This window comes from Hyaena hyaena, unplaced genomic scaffold (genome assembly GCF_003009895.1).
Source record: "Hyaena hyaena isolate Hyena2069 unplaced genomic scaffold, ASM300989v1 scaffold_241, whole genome shotgun sequence".
Classification (NCBI taxonomy): domain Eukaryota; kingdom Metazoa; phylum Chordata; class Mammalia; order Carnivora; family Hyaenidae; genus Hyaena; species Hyaena hyaena.
Window position 1 is genome coordinate 488,929 of NW_024080875.1, and position 12,404 is coordinate 501,332.

Consider the following 12,404-nt stretch of genomic DNA (forward strand, 5'->3'; position numbering starts at 1 on the left):
TCTTTTTCTACTTCCACCCACTGCTACCATCTCAAAGGAATTATTTGGTCTCAGGTCTGAAGAACTCTTTTCAAATGACACAAGAGCTGATTTGAGGAGAGGCGCAATAAGAAAGGTTCAAGTATGAAAGGGAATCACGCAAAGTCCAAAGTCAGGAAAGAATCCACAGGGACAGGACACCCAGAAAGATCAGTGTCTCTACTATTCCAACCAATTACCTCCATTGGACTCATGAAAGAGTCTCAAAAACATTTAAAGTTTCAAATCAGCATATAGACTATGTCCCTACAAACCCTGTTGGGTTATTTTACTGACTGGATGATGATGAGCCTATGTCCCAAAGCAACGGAGACTGATTCTGAGATTGCCAAAGTTAAAGTAAGGTGGAAATTGTGCTCCCTCAAAATGAATTGATCATTTTGATCTAGCAACTGCTTTCTTCCATTTTGCTACAGGTTATCTATTACTTTAGGCTCAAAATGAAAAGGTGAATTAGGAGTTGTACAAACTGGTCAGTCCTGAGAGGGCACCAGCTCTGGAAGTATAGTAGTCAGCTATGTCATGCTATGTTCTCCTAATGGCCTGAACTTCCTTCAGTCCCCAAAACCTATCCCTAAGGTTGGTGTGAAGTTCATTTGCAATTCTGGTGGCTATTTATTATCACCCACAGTGGGAAAGAGTGAGGTTTTCAGTATTGCACAGGTATGAAATATCTGAGTTAAAAAAATAAAATCACAGTTTTGGGGGTTGGGCTCATTCTCCCAGCCCAGTTTTTGTAGGCTGTGGCTATGCCATGGGGTTTCTACTGAGGTCTGAGACTGTTGAATGTGTGGGCACTGGAGCCAGCACTGAGGAAGGAAACGTGCAGTAGGAACCCTACATATTAGGGCTCAGTGTCTGCAAATGGGCTATGAATGAAGAGCTGGCTGCCTCTCATTGGCAGGAGGGAGCCTAGTTTTGTGGAAGGCAGGATCTCAGACTCCTATCACAGGAATTGCTGGCCCATGAAGCCAAAGCTGGGGGAGACCACGCTCCTCCTCTGCTTGATGTAAATAAAGGCATCTTTCAGGCAGAACTTCTTGGTTTTCATGAGGTAAGCCATGCAGATGATGGGTGAATGAGAGATCCTAGCCTCACAGTGGACTAGGACCTTGTCTTCCCTTTTCCTGACATAGACAGTGAAGCCTATTGCTTCCTGAAGTGAGAGCCAAAGTCAGCAGTGTGCCTGTCTTCTACGGAATCCATTTGTACTGGAGGTGGGTCATGCAGGACTCCAAGGTTCACTGTGAGACATTTAGCAGAGCTATGATATGCAAGTTGGCCAAGAACTCCCACTTGGAGGCATTCTCAAGGTGGAGCAACGTAAGGATTTCAAACGGGGTGCCCTGGTCCTGGTCATAAACTGGCATTGGTTTCCCACACTGGTTCATGAGGGCTTTTTTGGTTTCAACCATCTGTAGTGAAATGAGTTTTACATCCATGCAACACTCAGGATATTCCCATTAGAAAGCCTCCCTGAAGCCTCCTGGGGCGCCTGCGTGGCTCTGTTGGTTAAGCATCCTACTTTGGGTCAGGCCATAACCACGCTGTTCGTGGGTTCAAGCCCGGCGTTCGGCTCTGCGCTGACAGCTGGAGCTTGGAGCCTGCTTCAAATTGTGTCTCCCACTCTCTCTGCCCCTCCCGTGCTCATGCTCTGTCTGCCTCTCTCTCTTAAAAAAATAATAAAAAATTAAAAAGAATATATTAGAAAGCCCCCCATCCTCCTTTAAGGAAGTACACTGGCGGGACGGCGGGAATAGAGGTGAGAAGTGACGCGCGCAGGACGCCCCCGTCGTCGCTCTCCTCAAGAGCTCCTGGTCTAGCACAGGGCAGGGCGGTGCAGCACCCGCGCATGCGTAAACCGCTTACTCCGGCAGCACGCAGCGTCGCCTCCGCGCTTAAGTGTCTCACGCAGCCCCACTCAATCGAGGTTGAACGGGAGCGACTGGCTCTGGGGTTTTGGTCATGCCTTTTTCCTGGGTAGAGCCGTTGGATTATCCCATTTGGAGTCTGCCTTCTTACGCGAACGACATCTTTTCTGCCAGATGACGTGGCTTTACTTTCAGGTGCACAAGTAAGTAGCTGGTGGTCTGGGTCCTGTCAGGGAAGGAATGTTCCAGAAGCTTTCTGGTAGCATTTCGTGGGAGTGGGGGTGGAGGTCGTGTAAATAACCACCTAAGTTTACCGATGCCCGTAAGTATGGGCTATCAGAGTGTCCACCCTCCTGTTCTGTGTTCCTTCAAGGGCTGCTGATAGAAAAGTGTGGCTGCTTTGGAAATACTAGAGGCTCCCAGTGATCCCCGCAGCCACTCATGTCTCAGGACTCCAGTGAGGGACCAGCATTCGTTCTCATGGTGACAAGAGCGCTTGGGAGGGAGGGTGAAATTTGGTTTCGGTCTCGAAGCAGAGTCACAAGGATGGGTTTATGGGAATCATGCTCGTCTCACACGGTGGAGGCACCTCTACTGCCATTCTCATCACCTCCTCACTGAGGGGAGCTGAGCCTTGTTCTGTCTGAATGTTCGAATATTGCTCTGCCCTAGCTTGTGTGTGGGTCAGGATTAGTGCCACCTTCGAGGTCACTTAGGTGGGGAAGGAGGAGCTGGAATGGGTGTATGTTTGCCCTTGGGCAAACTTGTGTTGTTGAACAGGTGTCTGGTTGGGATACAACCTATTCCCCTGTTGTTGAGCTTCTTTGTATCATCGGCCTGGGGCTGCTCCAAAGCTGATCTGGACCTTGGGATGGCAGTTCGCCACCCTTTAGCATTGCCAGCCTCTTTGGAGTACTCTGTCACGGGTTAGCTTGGGTTCAGGACGCTAAGTCCTTAGCTACTGGCCAGTGTTAGGTGAGAGCCTGGGAATCTCTAAGTATGGAGGATGTTGCTGGAGAATGACCCTAGGTTGAGGGGTGGGCCTTTGGTCTGACAGAAAGGTTAAGTTTCTCATCATTTAAGGAGCTTTCTGACTAATGACTGCTAAACTTCTGTTATTAGATTTTTAATTATTTAATATTATTTATATTAACTATTTTAATTTGTTGAATGAAACTGATGAGGTCTGGAAAACATGTCAGCATTTTTACTAAGCTTTTTAATTATCATTAATAACATTCTTTAACCATAGTACCAGGGTCATGGTCCTTTATGTTGGATACGTGTCTCTTAGGCAAAACTAGCATCAATAACGTATTATTCCACTTATATGAGGTACCTAGAATAGTCAGATTCATAGACGTGGAAAATATAATGGTCGTTGACAGGGCCTGGGCAGAGCAGGGAGTAGGGAGAGACTATTTAATTCGTATTAGAGTTTCAGTTAAGGATGATGAAGAGTTCTGGAGATAGAAGCTGGTAACAGTAGCATAATAATGTGAACATACTTAAAGCCACAAAACTGTACACTTAAAAACAGTTAAGATGAGGGGGAGGGGGGATGGGCATGGAGGAGGGCACTTTGGGGATGAGCACTGAGTGTTATGTGGAAACTAATTTGACAATAAACTATTTGTAAAAAAAAAAAAACAGTTAAGATGGTAAATTTTAGTCTGTTTACCACAATTAAAAATATGGCACATAGGGCAGTAGTGACCACAGTGGAGCATGAAGGGAGCTCCTTTAGGGGTGGGGAATGTTCTTAATTTGAGTGGTGGTCCCATGGGTATGTTCAGTTCATGAATATTCATCAAGCTGTATAGCGTACTTGTGTTTAAATACTACGGTGCAAAGTTACCATGGGAGAAAAAGAAAGCAATGTCCAGTTGTAAAGTGCTTTAATTTGTGCTAGAGTACAATCCTGAGTGCCATATATAAGGCACTCTCCCACCCACTTAGCTCTATTACAACACTCTGAGGGAAGTGCTGCTTTATGAAAGGAAACTAAGGAATGGCAGTTTCCAAGGAAAAAAAATCATTTACAAGTTTGTAGTAGGACATCATAAATAACTCAGATCTTTCAGGTGTACATCTCTAAGGGTACATTCTCTTGCCTACTCAGTTTAAAGTTTTTCAGTCTTGAAAATAGAACTTGTAATTCTTAAATAGGACCTGGTGTTAAATTACATGTGTCTCAACCAGAAGGAAAAAAAATCTCCAATTTAAACTAAACATAAACTTTCTCACTCATGTAAATTTCAGGGTAAGTTGGGATCATAGAATGATCTGCTAGCTCTGGATAGTTCAAAAGCAATCATGACAGTTTTTTTTTTTTTTTTATCTAAGTGATTAAAAAAATTTATAATCTTTTTTAAAATTTTTTAGAGGGAGGGGATCAAACTAGGAACTAATTTGGAAAGAAAATCATTCTCAAAGCGTATTTCAGAGATATTTGGGAAAATGTACATTTAAAAATGTGTGCAGTATGCAATTTTGTATTAAACTTTCCTAGTCTTTCTTGTATTAATACCCTATTTATTTTAGAGGAAGGAGAAACATTCTGGTAAGTCTTTCCTTTTAGATTCTGCTTTCCTATGTCTGTCTGCTGTCCTCAGCCTTCTATTTCCATATTTCTCTGAGGCATGTTTGTCCTTCCCTGATTTGTTTTACTGAGCTTTGCAACAGTACCACATCTACCTTTAGTCTCAGCCACATCCAATTATCTCCGGCTGGCTGGTCAGAACTCAGAGCAGCCGTGGGTGGGATCCTTCTGCAGTACAGAGAGGCATGTGCTCTGGCTGGCTGCTCTGGGCCTTGTTTTCTGTCATATCCCATCAGATTTTTGAGACTGCATCTTGCCCCAGGGATTGGGTCTGGTTAAAATAAACTGTTCAAAACACTCACTCATAGAGTTCTTATCTGGGGAGGTTGGGAAAGAAGGCAAAAAAGGAGAATCATTTTCAAAATGATAAAGAAAAGCAGTACAGGAAATGGGTAAGAGACAGGGACAGAGGTTAGTTCTTATCACAGCCAAACTGGTGCGTCTTGCTCTGTATCTTCTAAAATATCTTCTTTGACCAGCACTTTGTAGGATGTCTGCTGGTAACTGCTACTTATTTCACAATCCTGAATTCAAGGGTGCCCATCAGAGAAGAATGCAGTCTCTATTGAAAAGACTCCCACATGAAGCCCATTGTACTATCCCCTAATTTTAGCTTGAATTCGGGCATGCTAACATATTTTAAATGGGGGATCTGTGTGCAATCTCACTTGCTGCAGACAAGCTATTTTCCTGCTATGTGGAAACCTCCCATTTCTCTTCCCTACTGTGTCTTTGGTCAAGTTATAAACTTTCTCAGACAGCTGGTTGTATATTAAAGTCTATTTATAACAGTCAGCGGACAACTGCTTGTTTATGGGGAATCATGGCAATTTTTGCTTAGGAAGGACAATTGGGGCATTTCTTCTATTGTGGAGCAGATTCAGCCGCTGGACTCCACAAACATTGCCTCGCTTGTCTTCTTACATTCTGTGGACTGAGGTTACCCTGGGTGCTAATGATGAATTCAAACCTGGCACAGACTGCTGGTTCTTCAGTGAAGGTTCTTGGGGACTGAACAATGGAAAACATGAAACAATTATACTTTGTGAGAAATAAGGAAGTACAAAAGTACTCATAGTTGTGAGGAACAGCATACTATACTCAAACTCTGAGTACAGTTCATGAAAATGTAGATTCCTCCCCAAACCTCTTGCCATTCCCATGTCTCTACTTACAATAAGACCATATAATAACTTGTTAGCATTGGAAACAAAACAAAATAAAATAAAAACTATGTATTCTGGTGGGTCTTGGGTGCTTTTTTCAGATTTTTTTTTTACTAGGATATAATACAAAACTAAAATCTGGTCATTAATGGGTAATGAAATAAATATGTGAACAGAATAAAATCTGTTAGAATTCTTAGAGAATATCTTGCATAATGTTTTTTAAAAACTGGCTCTCACTTTGATGACTTTGCCTCCTTCCCCAATTAAAATTTTTTTTTAAACATTTAGTTATTTTTGAGAGAGAGAGAAAGAGAGAGAGCAAGAGCGTGAGTCAGGGAGTGACAGAGAGCAAGGGAGACATAGAATCCGAAGCAGGCTCCAGGCTCAGAGCTGTCAGCACAGAGCCTGATGTGACGCTTGAACCCACGAACTGTGAGATCATGACCTGAGCTGAAGTCAGACACTTACCCGGCTGAGCCACCCAGACAGCACCCCAATTTTTAAAAATAGAACAAGTAATGATATTTAATTTTCAAATAGCATATATTCAGTGTTTAATACGAGAAAATAGAGGGGCGCCTGGGTGGCTTAGTTGGTTAAGCGTCCGACTTTTGCTTAGGTCATGATCTCGCGGTTTGTGGGTTCGAGCCCCGCGTCGGGCCCTGTGCTGACTGCCAGCTCAGAGCCTGGAGCCTATTTCAGAGTCTGTGACTCCCTCTCTCTCTGACCCTCCCCTGCTCACGCTGTCTCTCTCTCTTTCTCTCTCTCTCCTAGAAATAAATAAAACATTAAAAAAAAAAGAAAATAGAAAAAAATTAAAATGGGCTATATCCTTACTGCCCAGTTGACACTTGTTTTATTAAAAAGAAATTGTCACTAGTGTATGGTTAGAAAGCTCAATTGGACAGCTTTAAACTGAACATGAAATTAAAACTAAACATAACTGTTCATGATTATCAGTCCAGGAAAAAGTTGTACATCTGTATCTTACACACGTGCAGATATATTTGTACCCATGGAGAAGTATTAAACAAGTGTATTTAAATACTAAAATGACGTCCATCTTTTTATTGATTGATTCTGATTTCAACTTATTCCACCTCATCTGTGAAACTGAGTACATCTCACTCATTTTATTGTCTTTTCTAGACGGTGATAATAACTACAATAAATATGGTTTTGATGACTTTTTATAGTTAATAAGTTATATAACTTATAAATTAGGATTTCAAAATTCTTTTTTTAATGTTTTATTTATTTCTGAGAGAGAGAGAGAGAGAGAGAGAGTGAGCAGGGGAGGGTCAGAGAGAGGGAGATACAGAATCTGAAACAGGCTCCAGGCTCTGAGCTGTCAGCACAGAGCCTGATGCAGGGCTCGAACTCACGGACCGTGAGATCATGACCTGAGCTGAAGTCAGACGCTTAACTGACTGAGCCACCCAGATGTCCTGGATTTCAAAATTCTTAAAGTCAGCAAGTTATCCCTAAATGGCTAGTTATCCCAGTTTAGATGCTTTTGTTTAATTTACTAACATTTTTGTGTTGCTGAAACAATTTGTTCTTAATTCTGTACTCTTCTGGGACTTCTTTTGAGAAACAGCAGGGTAAACCCGTCCATTTTGTTTAGTAAGGCCTCTTTGAGATTTGGCTCTTCGGCATTTTTCTTTTCTTCTCTGCAGCAAAAGGTAAATTAATAATGAGGTACACATGAATCAAGCCAAAGTCCTTTCAAGAGGAGACTGTACAACAATATCATGGTTTAAGTTCTTACATTCTGCTTAAAATCTCAGATTCTTCTTGGATGCAAAACTGCAAAAGTAGAGGTTGGAATCGGTTACAGGTAGTTCAGACAAGATCATTAGTCTCATTCTTGATTCTGACCAAAAGCAGAGGTGAAGGTTGAGCTGCTTAAAGCTTTTCTTGTGGCCGCATAATTGTTAAACTGTCAAATATGAGGAGAGAGAACAGTCACTTCATCTCAAAAGTCCTTTTCTGTGGATTTATTGGTGAAAAGTAGTGCAAGTTTTACACTGACTCATGCCTCTGCAAGCTATTTGCGGTGGATATAAACAACTAAAATGGGAAGATAAAGACTTACATAGGTTAAAAGAAGTATTTTCAGAATTGTATGGCATTTGTGAGTATACAAGAATTAAGGGAGTAGTCAGTAGAAAGAACCCTGGTATATCATTTTAAGCAAAAACCCTAGATATGTCAGTTTGGGGCCAAATGTTTATATGTTTTTACTGCTGAACAAAATCAGTGTGGTTTTTCTTTTAGTAGTTAGAGGGTCTGAGATTTTTAAGAACTGAGCACTCTTAGAGCAAGAAGATCCATGTAATAAAAGTCTTCCACAGATGATGTAATGTAACTTTTAGAAAACAGAAGCTACAGCTTGCAGTCATTTGCTCTCCAAGATACAGATGACCCTGTATCCAGAACACACTCAGCAAAATTCCTCTCAGGTGATTTTGGGGCAGGAGGAGTCTGGCAGGTTTTCTCTATTCTTTCTTTTAAAAAATTATTTATTTTTGAGAGAGAGAAAATGCAAGTGGGGGACAGGTAGCAAGAGAGGAAAAGAGGAAGAATCCCAAGCAGGCTCCATACTCCAGTGCAGAGTCCGATGCAGGGCTCAAACTCAAAAACTGTGAGATCATGACCTGAGCTCAAGTAAGTTGCTTAACCAACTGAGCCACCAAGGCACCCCCTCCTTTCTTCTTAAAAATCAATTACAGGATAGGTTCTCAGGAACAATGAATGGTAATTGTGAGCATCCTTTTTCTTGTTTGTTGTTGTTGTTTCCTCCCCTCCTCTTTTTGTTGTTGAAACCACAGAGAGTGGCTTCCCAAACTCACTGAAACAAATGAATAGAGCATGCTTTCACCAAAGCTTTCTAGGAAGCTTTCAGGTGAGGGGGAGGGAGGTGAATGATCCAGGAAAGTGACTTAAGGTCTTTGGTTGCAGAGCAGAGAATCCATGAGAGGGAGAAGAGCAAGCCCAGGAAGAGAGCTGTAGGTACTGCTGGATGGAGTAGAAATTCTGAGGAGCTGAAGGGAAGGAGAAACCACTTGAGAGTCTATTCAGAAGCACTGGGTGCTCTTGGCATCATTTAGTGCAGTGCTTCTCCATGCTGGTTCAGTTGGACTGGGTTGGGCTTGGAGCTGCTCAGATGCAGTACGTTAGAATCTCTGTAGGGAGGTTTGCTATATTTAAAATCCTGTCCATGTAATTTTAATGTGCAGCCATGAAATCAGCTTCTCATCACAGAAATAACATGTAGGGTTTGACTATTGCAGAAAAGATTTTGTAAATTCCAGCACGGAAAGACTCTTACTCTTACGTGTTAACCTTGGGTAACACTTGAGGTAATGCCTATTTTGTGGAGTTGTTGGGAAGATTATCCTTGTGATTGAGCTCAGAAGTTTGTAATTAAATATACTAGATTCAAGTCTAATTACCAGGTGTGTGATCTTAGGAAAGTTGCATAATTTCCTTAAGCCTCAGTTTCCCCATTTGTAAAATAGGGGCAAAAAATACTTGTTGGTAGCATTTAGTTGTGTAACTGCCCTGAGCATGCTACTTGACATATGGAAAGCATGCAAAAATTGTAGCTACTCTTTTCCTCTCCTCCTGCTCTTATTGTTACTTTTACTATATCTAATGTCTAACAAAATGTATAAAGACCTAAATGTTAAACTTTCTTTCCATTTCTAAACTCTCTTAGTTAATGAGTATCATGGGATAGTAACAGACGGTGGAACATTATTTTAGTATGATATGTATATATGTGATATGCGTATAAGGTATAATATCTGCTGCCTGTTGATTTTTTTTCTTTATCTTCATGTGGACAGAATAGTGTAAGGACTAAATGCTGTTTGTCTGGGTGGGTTTCAAGCCAGATCAAATGTGGCAGCCCTTTCTGGGAAGAAAGAATAATGATATCACCACCATTTAGATAATAACTGACTATGCTAAGCATCTCACATGGACTGCCCAATTCAATCTTTACAGCATCCCTTTTAGGTCATTAATAGAATTGCTTCTGTTTTTTCGATAAGGAAATGAAGGTTTACAGAAGTCAAGTCATTTGCCCAAGGTCAGAGAGCCAGCATGAGGTGGAGGAGGAGGAATTTTAACTAACTCTGGCATAGCTCTGCCTGTAATTTCTTTGCTAAATAGGCCTCATTTGCTGTGAGTCAGTGTCAGGTTCAAGGTCCTCCAAGGCAACTCTAAGGGAAAGGGGAGCACCAAGGAACCCTTTTGTCCAAGTTGCTAAATATAAATTGTCCTCATATATTAATTACTGCTTAGTGGTACACTTTTTACACTGCTGTTTTTGGGCATGGCATGTTATGTTCCTGTGGTTACATTATTTAAGTATATCTTCACATCTCTGTAAACCTGTGTGAAAGAAGAGGGATAAAAAGGCAGTGAGAAGTCCTGAGAAAAATAACATCAATTTTATGTTTTGAGATTTATTTTCTTAGTGTGAAACAGGCACAAAAATCAGAATATAATACATGTATAGTATCATTGCTTATTTTAAAATGGACATTTATACATGGAAATGTACAGACGAAAATAATGTTGAGAGCGGTTATCTTCTATAAGGTGGGCTTGATCATAATTTAGGTATCTGTTGCTGTGTAACAAACTGATCCAAAACAGAGACAATTAAAAACAGTTTATTGTCATTCATGATTCTGTGGGTTGAAATGACTTGGCATTTCTTGTTTTGGATCTCATGCAGTCAAGTGGAGGTAGGGACTGGAGTCATCTGAAGACTTGAGCGGGTTAGACATTCAGTAGGGTTTCTTCACACATGTCTGGTGTCTCTGTGCTCCTCCACATGGCCTCTCCTCCAGTGAAGAGGCCAAGATTTCTTCCATGGCACTCAGGACTCCATGAGGTAGGGTAGGAAAGCTATCAGTGCCTTCAAGGCCAGTGCCCAGAGTGGCACAGTGTCACTTCTGCCACATTCTATTGTTGAAAGTAGTAACAAACCAGTCTATATTATATTCTATGTATATTCTCCTTCTGATGGAAGAAAGGTGGCATGTGCCTACAGGGAGTATAGGAATTGATGACAGTCACTTTGGAGTCAAGCTACCACCGATGACTTTTGAAAATGTATTCAAGTACTGGGTGTTATATGGAAACCAACTTGACAATAAACTATTTGTAAAAAAAAAAAAAAAAGAAAGAAAGAAAGAAAAAATNGTTGAAAGTAGTAACAAACCAGTCTATATTATATTCTATGTATATTCTCCTTCTGATGGAAGAAAGGTGGCATGTGCCTACAGGGAGTATAGGAAGGTTATTGGTTCACTTTCGAGTCATGCTACCACTTATAACTATTGAACATGTAATCAAGTACTGGGTGTTATATGGAAACCAACTTGACAATAAACTATTTGTAAAAAAAAAAAAAAAAGAAAGAAAGAAAGAAAAAATGTATTCAGGTATATTTTGGTACAGTTTTTTAAAAAATTTATTTATCTTGGGGGGGGGGAGGCGAGGGAGGCAGAGAGAGAGAATCCCAAGCGGGCTTTGTGCTGTCAGTGATGTTGTCAGCACAGAATGCAGTGCAGAGCTTGAATTCACAAACTGTGAGATCATGACTGAGCCAGTTGTATGCTTAACTGCTTAACTGACTGAGCTACCAGGCTCCCTAGTTTGATACAGTTTTAAGCACACTTGTGAAATGGTTGAATACTTTGAATACTTAGAAAATTCCATAGAAAGAAATTTGTCAGAAAGAAATCTTAGTAATGTACCTTGAGGGAGGATAAGGCAGAGAAGCAGGCCTATCAGGATTGGCTGTCCTCTGCAGGCCTGTATGTACAGTGAGGGTACAGCTGGGATGGAGTACTAACTAGTACGAGATTCTGTTGAATGACTTGTCATGCCTCAGGCAAACATGGAACTTTATCATTATCTGAAGTTTGTCTCGGGCTGTCCCTGGCCAGTGTAGACCTCCAGGGCCAAACCACAACCTGAGCAGAGGTGCCAGGAGAGAGGGTGGGGAAGTGCTGGCAGGGCAGTGTCCTGGGGCAGTTCTAGAGGGACAAGGGCAAGCTGTCACTGGGAAGAGATTTGAGATAGAGAGGGCTGTGAGGAGAAGGAGGAGGGAGGCATAGGGTAAGGTGACCCAGACGGAGATACTTTACTCTGGCCTAAAGATACAATATATCTACAGTGCTTAGTAGTGCTGGGCATATGTCCACTATCACTATCTTTCTGGAAATGGCTGTCATTTTGCTTGGTATGAACCCTCCACAGAAGGAACAGAAATCTAGCATTCTGTATTGGTGGAAATGCACCCGCAAGGTATTGGGAGACTCTGTAATACTTCAGGAAAAGGAAAAATGAGGACTCCTTCATCTTCCTCAAATGCTCCTCTGCCCTGCTTATATCAGTCTAGAGCTCCCCTGTCCCTTCACCCCTGCTCTTCACTGAAGCATTCCTACTATCTTTACCTGTCCCAAAACTTCATGAAGACAGGGGTCAGTAGTGATTAGGATCTTCTGGAGCTCACTGCTCAAATTCAAAGTCTGCCTCTACCACTTAATAGCTGTGAGTTTTGGTAACTTGGGTAGTTTCTCTGCACCTTGGCTCCCTCATCTGTAAAGAGAGTATTTAAGGATAGTCTCATCCATTTGGTTGTAGGGAGGACTGAATGAGTTGATTCCTGTAGCTTCTTAGAACTATGTGTGGCAT

At 41.6% G+C, this 12,404-nt stretch overlaps 1 pseudogene; it reads right to left on the reverse strand.

The window, feature by feature from the left end:
* Positions 1–786: 786 nt before the first annotated feature.
* LOC120239940 overlaps positions 787–12,404 on the reverse strand; it is a 36,283-nt pseudogene continuing 24,665 nt past the window's right edge.